This window comes from Ursus maritimus, unplaced genomic scaffold (assembly GCF_017311325.1).
Source record: "Ursus maritimus isolate PB19 unplaced genomic scaffold, ASM1731132v1 scaffold_21, whole genome shotgun sequence".
NCBI classification, from domain to species: Eukaryota; Metazoa; Chordata; class Mammalia; order Carnivora; family Ursidae; genus Ursus; species Ursus maritimus.
In genome coordinates this window covers 40,584,910-40,593,211 of record NW_024424564.1, presented here as the reverse complement: position 1 = coordinate 40,593,211, position 8,302 = coordinate 40,584,910, and the positions used below count along the sequence as shown (strand labels likewise).

The window sequence follows — 8,302 nt, the reverse complement described above, 5'->3', positions numbered from 1 at the left end:
CATCTGTTAAAGGGCATCTCGGTTCCTTCCACGCTTTGGCTATTGTGGACAATGCTGCTATGAACATTGGGATGCATATGGCCCTTCTCTTCACTAGGTCTGTATCTTTGGGGTAAATACCCAGTAGTGCAATGGCTGGGTCATAGGGTAGCTCAATTTTTAACTTTTTAAGGGACCTCCACACTGTTTTCCAGAGTGGCTGTACCAACTTGCATTCCCACCAACAATGTAGGAGGGATCCCCTTTCTCCACATAGATCTTGGATACCAGTCTTTTATCTGTAGTGTCATTTGCAAATAACCTCTCCCATTCCGTGGGCTGCCTCTTAGTTTTTTTGACTGTTTCCTTGGCTGTGCAGAAGCTTTTTATCGTGATGAAGTCCCATAAGTTCATTTTTTTCTTTTGTTTCTCTTGCCTTTGGAGATGTGTTATGAAAGAAGTTGCTGTGGCCGATGTCAAAGAGGTTACAGCCTATGTTCTCCTTTATGATTTTGATGGATTCCTGTCTCACATTGAGGTCTTTCATCCATTTGGAGTTTATCTTTGTGTATGGTGTGAGAGAGTGGTCAAGTTTCATTCTTTTGTATATAGCTGTCCAATTTTCCCAGCACCATTTATTGAACAGACTGTCTTTTTTCCACTGGGAGTTTTTTCCTGCTTTGTCAAAGATTAGTTGTCCATACAGCCGAGGGTCCATTTCTGGGTTCTCTATTCTGTTCCATTGGTCTATGTGTCTGTTTTTGTGCCAGTACCATGCTGTCTTTGTGATTACAGCTTTGTAGTATAGCTTGAAATCAGGCAACGTGATGCCCCAGCTTTGTTTTTCCTTTTCAACATTTCCTCGGCGATTCGGGGTCTTTTCTGGTTCCACACAAATTTAAGGGCTGTTTGTTCCAGTTCTTTGAAAAATGTCATTGGTATCTTGATCGGGATGGCATTGAAAGTGTAGATTGCTCTGGGTAGCACAGACATTTTAACTATGTTTCTTCTTCCAATCTATGAGCAATAAGCTCTTTCAGGGCCCTCTCTCAGCATCCCGGGAGCAGACTGTTTTCCCTGCGTGTTCTCTGAAGAGCCAAATATGACTCACCTGAGCTGCACACCTGGGCTTGTGGTTTGGGACATGGGAGGGCAAAGGAGGGGGAGCTACCATAAGGCCCGGGAGACCTTAGTATAGAAGACCCCAAGGCGACCTGACTGCAAAGTTTTCTTGCCTCCCTACCCTGCCATCAGTAAGGATGAAGGGGGCCCATTTGTCTTTTTTGGAGGGGGGGTGATTTGTCTTTCTTAAACTCTATCCAAAGATTCTCACCTTGTGGGGGAAAATGATTGTACCTGGAGGACTTGGGGTGTCAGGCGGGAAGGTAGGGTGGATGGGGCAAGCAGGAAAGATAAAGAGAGGTGCCAAAGGGGTGCTGTTTGACAACACATCAAGGCAACATGGAGCCAGAGAAAGGCATCTCATTCTGCTTCCGGGTCCCTGGCCCTTCTTTTCTGACCGGAACAGGGCAGATGGACATAGTGTATTGCTGTTGCACAGCGTAGTTGACCAGCACATGCCTCAGGCAGTCTTTCATTAAAGCCGTACAGTGCACCAGACCCCCATGTCAGTCCCCTGGACTCTCCCCAACCAGGACTCCTGCTTAGCCCTCCCGCAGCGCCAAGACAATCCTGACTTCTGGTGGTTTCCTTTCCACAGATGACGCGTTTTAACAACTATCTGAGACCTCCTGTGACAGGCTGACACAGGGCTAGGCAGCAGGCTGTAAAGGTGCAGAAAACTGCACCCCTGTGTTCACACCCCTCGGAGTCCAGCCTCACTCCCCGCAGCTGCACCGGCTCCCCCTCCCACAAACACTTGCCCCCTGCCACCAGTTTAATAGGCTCTTTATGAAGCTTTGAGTTCAGCCTCAGCACTACCACTCGCCAGCTAAGTGACCTCAGGCAGGAAACATGTTCTCCTAGAAACTGTTTTCTCATCTGCAAAATGGGAATAATCCCTCCTGTCCCAGTTACCACAGCTTGGTTGTTGTGAATCCTAGAGACAACAACAGAAGATTTTGAAGAAATTAAACATTATATAGAACCCAGACATCAGAAAGGGTTTTAAATTCCTTAGCTGGTAGGAATAGCAAGCCCAGGAGGCTTCAGGCACAATGGGATGCCCCCACCAAGTCATCAAAGGTGGGGTTCTAGAAGGCTGCAGGGTCTTTCTCGGCTTTATTCCAAAGTGTTGGTTAAATTCCTTGGCCACTGGGAAGGGACTAAAAGACCATCCAGAACCAAAGCGAGTAGCACCAAACAACCGCACAACTTCCTTCCCGTCTCTCCTCAAGTGACTTGTTTTTACTGGAACCCAGTTTCCTCTTCCTGTCTGGGAAACTCTGTTGACAAAGACTAACTCTTTAAGGAAAGCAAAAAAGAAAGCTCTTTCCACCAGCCAGCCTTGGAATTTCACCAGGTTATCCTCCTAAACCTGAACCAAAATAGTCCATGACTCATCATGTGAACTTGGGGGGGACCTGTGGGGAGGGGGGCTTCCCTACTTATCTTCCCAGGAGAACACATCCTGCATGTTTGCCAATAAAAAAGCAATCTGTAGGGATGCCTCTGTAGGAAAACAAATTAGGAAAATATTCATTTGGGGAAAACTCCATCTCCACTACTCTTGTTTACAATATCTAAGCTCCCCACAGGCTGTCCTCAACCATCTTCCTGTCTTGCACTTCCGCGCACTCCCTGCTGCATCTGCTCATCCAACTCAAATTTTCTTTCATTGCTTACCACTCCACCCCCAAGGCAACAAATTCCTGGTTGTGTGGCCCCAGACATGACTCTTCAAGCTTTAGTTTTCTGACCTGTACTATGGCTAATAATGGTAGTAATGGCCTACGATGACAGAGCTCGTTGTATCTGCCACCCTGTGAAGGAGTTATGAGGAGGAGCTCCTACTGCCTTCATTTCACAGATGACGACACTTTATCAGGTAAGTAATTCACCCAAGGTAACACACCAGGAGCAGAACCAGAATCAAAATACAGGCAGTCTGACCCATGGTTTTAACCAATATTCTACACTCATTGACCCAATTCATCAGCATGTTTTGAAGGTTAAAAGAGATAACCGGAAAATGGTAAGCAGTGAATAAATATTGTTATATTATTGAGTGAAAATATATGTCAAAGCACCTGTTATCGTGCCTGATTCATAATGGGCCTTCAACTTATATTAGTTCCCTTCCCTTCATCCATCTTCTCCAAGCAACGCCCCTGACCATGATCTTCCCTCAGGCAGCCCAGAATGTGCTCTTTGAAGGTTATTCATGAGACAGTTATACCACTCAATAAATCTTTTCCTCAAAATAGAGTCTCCTGAGGAACTGAATCATTGACAGGAGATCTGTCACTTTCTAGATGGTGTTTTAGCTCAAAGGTACTAAGCCATGGACACAAGTACCATCAATGCAACACAGAGTTTCTGTGATAGTTTCTAAGAAACCCTGATTCTTCACGAGAAAGCAGGGTTGTTATTTTCCACAATGGAAAATAACTCCCAACAGAGTAATATTCTTGTATTGACCCACTGTCCTCTTCTTTCTCACTTTATCAAGGATAAAGAAAGGCATTATATAATGATGAAGGGGTCAATTCTCTAAGAAGAAATAACAGTCCTGAATGTGTATGCACCTAACAACACAAGGCAAAAATTGATACAACTGCAAAGAGAAATAGAAGAATCCACTATTATAGTTGGAGACTTTAATACTCTTCTATCAGAAATAGATCCAGCAGGCAGAAATCAGTAAAGATTCATAATTCATAATAGTTGAACTCAACAGTGCCATCAGTTGATCCTTAAGCTCACATGGAACATTCACCAAGATAGACCACACTCTGGGCCATAAAACACACCTTAACAAAATTGGTGGAATAGAAAGCATACAATGTCTGCTCTCAGACCCCAGTGGAATTAAACTAGAAATCAGTAACAAAAATATAGCTGGAAAAATCCCAAAATACTTGGAGATTAAACAATACACTTCTAAATAACACATGGGGGTCCCAGCTCTTGAGCTAAGGGAGAGGCATGCTGTGTGGCTGGCTGGGATGTTACAGGCTATTGGATCTGTGGATGAGGAAGAGGAGCAGGCAGAGAAGAACCATCCTGGATTGGTCCCCACTGAGACAAAGGAAAGAGAGGAGGAGGAAAAGTGTGGCCCTACTGTTAAGATCCCAGTCACAATAATCACCAGGTATTCAGGTGCTAGGAAGACAATACTTTTGAACTCTATCTTGACAGAGCAACATAGTAAAAGAGGAGTAGTTATTTTAAACAAATTTGGGGAAGGAAGTACAGTGGAGAAATCCTTAGCTGTCAGCCAAAGTGGAGCACTCTACCAAGAAAGGTTGGAACTTACAAATGCAGAAAGGAAAATCTGATGATATGCCATTAGAGACCACTGGATTAGCAGATCCTGGGCTATAACTTCTCTGTTTTGAGCTGATGATGAATTAGGGATTGATATTTATCTTGCTGGGACCATAACTCTTACAGATTCAAAATACGGATTAAAACATTTAGCAGAAGAAAAACCTGATGGCCTTAGCCATGAGGCTTCTAGGCAAGCTGCTTTGGTAGATATCATCATCATTAATCAGACTGGGTTTCACAAGAGGATTTATGCAAATTAAGAATGACCATTAGATCAATAAATGGACTGGGAAAAATTTTTAAAAACACAAAGATCAAGAGCTGATCTCTCTAATGTACTGGATCTCCATGCCTTTGACAGTCTCTCTGGAATACGTTTGCAGAAAAAACTCCAACACTTACCAACCACACAACCTCACCCTGATCAGAGCGTTATCACAGTCACATTTAAGTACCAGGAAACATGAAGGAAGAAAGTCGAACTGTATTTATTCAGAATCTTCTGTGGGAGAAGAATGTGAGAAATAAGGGCAATGACTACATGGGGCTGGTGGTGATCAAAGACAAACCAAAACCAATGATCGTCCAAGCTGTCCACGAGCTCTGTAATCTGGAGAAAACCAGTGAGTTGGAAAGAAGATGCTGAGACAACAAATCGATGGGTTCTTATTGATTGGAATTTAGACGAGTACATCCTTCAATAACTACTTATACCTACTGTGACGGAAACAGAAAAGTGGGGGACAACACATTTCAAAGAAGATCAAGTTTGCCCATAACACTAGAAACATTTCTTATCTAAAGGACTGGATGATACTGGGTGTATTTGGAGCATCTATTCTTTGCATTCCTTCTGTTATGAATTCCAGTATACTTTAAAATAATGGTTATTTTGCAGAATATATAAAATATAGTAAATAAGTACTGGAAAACACTTGACATTCATACAATAAAATATAATGTCCTCTGGAAAATAAATAAATAACACATAGGTCAAAGAAGAAATCTCAAGAGAATTTAAAAATATTTTGAACTAAATAAAAATACAACTTATCAAAATTTGTGAGATGCAGAGAAAAGTGCTTGGAAAAATATTTACAGCACCGGATACCTGTATAAGATGAAAAATCTGAAAATCAAGTGTCTAAGCTACCATTCTGGGAAAACTAGAAAAAGAAGGGAAAAAAAGAGCAGATTCAAACTATGCAGTTTTCACTTCAGAATTCCATCTGTGTTGGCCTCCCTGAGCTCCAACCTCGAATCAAGGAGGCTCCTGGGCCCCTTTCTCCAGGCAGTAATCTGGGGCAAGCATTGATTGCTCTTCTCTCAGGAATCACTGTCCTGAGTTGCCAGCTGCCCCACGTCACATACTGTGTCCGTTTCATACTTATGTCTGGTATGTAGTTGTTCAGCAAGAGAAAGTAAATCCAGTACCCATTAGTGCATTGTGACCAGAGGCAGAAGCCCTATCATTGCTATTTCAGGGGGAAGCCCCCTTCCCACTGCCTTTGTCACACAATTAGCAGTTGGGCCGGCCTCACCGTAAACAGGCTAACTGCTGTATGAGAATCACAACTATGTACCACGTGGGGACCCATGTGTTTTGCCTGCTTGGTTTCTCATGTATCATCAACAATTCACAGTTCGCATGTGTGTGGCCATGTGTGCCATGGAGGCAGCTGCAGGCAGTGCACTGGTAGCAAAATGACCTGAACAACTAGAGGTTACAAAATTCTTTCAGGTTCTGGACCCGTGTGATCACAGCATATATATTTAGCCCCAGCTTCTACTACATCAGTGGTTCCGTGGCGGGGGGGCACACATATGCATACTGGGGCTTGGATGTGGGTGGCAGCAAATCATGGCAAAAATTTCTATACAGACTACCATTTTGTAACCTACCTTGTGACGTGTGCCACGTAACTTGAAATACGTTATGACTTTTAATGCTCACAATTACCCTGAAATATAAATGTGATTCTTAGGCTCACTTTACAGAACTTGAGTTCAATGATAGGCTCCTCAAGGTCATGCAGTGGATTTGGGATGGAGCCAAATTTTGAACACATAGCCATCTCTCTTCAAAGCCCTGTGTATTTAATCACTATGGTCTTCTGGCTTCTAATTTTTTTTACTTCCTGTACTGCCTAGAAAGATGGTCAACACATGGCTAGGCCTCAATAAACACTTTTTCATTTACTGAATCTTTAGGTATATTACCTTCAAAACTATTTTTAACGTGCTTGTTGTATCGTCTGTAATTAATTCAAGCACAGTGCCTAGCACACATTATATGTTTATTAAATAATTTTTGTTTTAATAAGCAACATTACATCTCAATTGGACATAGTGCTAGAGTGTGACGACTCACGTTTCATGATGGGTGGTATGTGGTATCCCTATTTGCAAGCATTATTTGCTGTTTTGATTTTATAAAGAAAGGTAAAGCATAGCTAGCAGAAAATAATAACTGCCTCTGACCAACTCTTTGTTTTTAACCCTAAAAGTCTAATTACTCAGCCCAAGAGGCACTAACTTCAGTACTACCTATTTCCTTCTTGCACAGATAAATTGTATCACAAATTGGAGAGAACAAACACCCTCCTGAGTGTTGACAAACCTGGAGCAAGGAGAAAGAAGGGAAGTGAAACTTATCTTGCTTCTCTGGTGTCCACTCACTTTTATCTTGTTGAGAGCATTTGAGTTGTTTTATGGAGAAGTAGTCCTGCCCCACTCGCAACCTGGTCCTGGAGGTTCACCCCATCCTCTCTCACCATTACCTCCAAGCTCCACGAGCGGACATATGACCTCCCCCTGACCTTCTAATGTATCACCCAGCTGTATAGCACAGTGAATGGTGTTGCACCTGATTTGTTCCATTCTATATTTTATCAGAGTTAGGGGTATGATTTAATTCTGGGACCTCCAGCAAAAAATATTGGGAAAGAAAAGTTTTTCCTTTTCTGGACTGGAACCTTGTAAGATAGAAGCCCGGAGCTGCTGATAGCCATCCTGTCACACCAACATGGAGCTGGCCTGAGAGGGTCACAGAAGAAAACTGTAATTTCTAATGATAACATTTAGGCCTATAGAACCAGCCTCTCTTGAGCCAAAATCCACTCAAAATCATACAGGTAGCCTAAAAAATTCCCATTTATGCCCAAGCCAGTTTGAGTTTCTGTCATTTATAATCCAGGAGCCCTAAGGAGGACACCAAATAGCTCCTGTGCCTCCCTGGCCTGGGAAATATCATTTCACTTCATGGTCACAAAATCCTTAGGAAGTATGTCTCAGTCTTCGCCATTTGATAAGTAGGAAAACTAAGACCCAGAGAAGTTAAGAAACTAGGCACCCATGACTAGGAGGTACTTGAACTTGGATTTACTCCTACCATTCTCTGGCTCTAAAACCTAGGTCCTTCCCACTACTGAATACAGCAGGAGCAAATTTCTGTGATAAATCACCCTGTTCTAGCTGGGTGTGTGGAAAGCACACTAAACAAGAGAAATGGATTCCTGGATTTTTTTTTTCCTTCTTCTTTTTTTTGTTTTCTTTTTGGCCTGGCTCACCATACCTTTCATATGACCTTGAGCACTTTTCCTTTCTAAATCTCAGGGGCTTTTTTTGTTTTTGTTTTTGTTTTTTTGGTCTACAAAACCATAGGGTTTGGATTAGATACTAATGAGCCAAGTTCTTTCCAGCCCTAAAAATGTAAAATGTCAATTCTTGACTATTTTCCTGGAATTCCCAAGTTAGGTACTTGAAGAACCAGACATTGAAGCAAGCCAATAGGCGAAGGTTCCCTCCATGAACCTTCGCTCCTAATTTGGTCAAATGGATGAGGTATGTGTAATTAAAACTGCAGAAATAA

General features: G+C 42.5%; 1 pseudogene; it reads left to right on the top strand.

Annotated features, from left to right (window-relative positions):
* Nucleotides 1-4,106: 4,106 nt before the first annotated feature.
* Nucleotides 4,107-5,210, top strand: LOC103676562 (annotated as a pseudogene).
* Nucleotides 5,211-8,302: the final 3,092 nt, after the last annotated feature.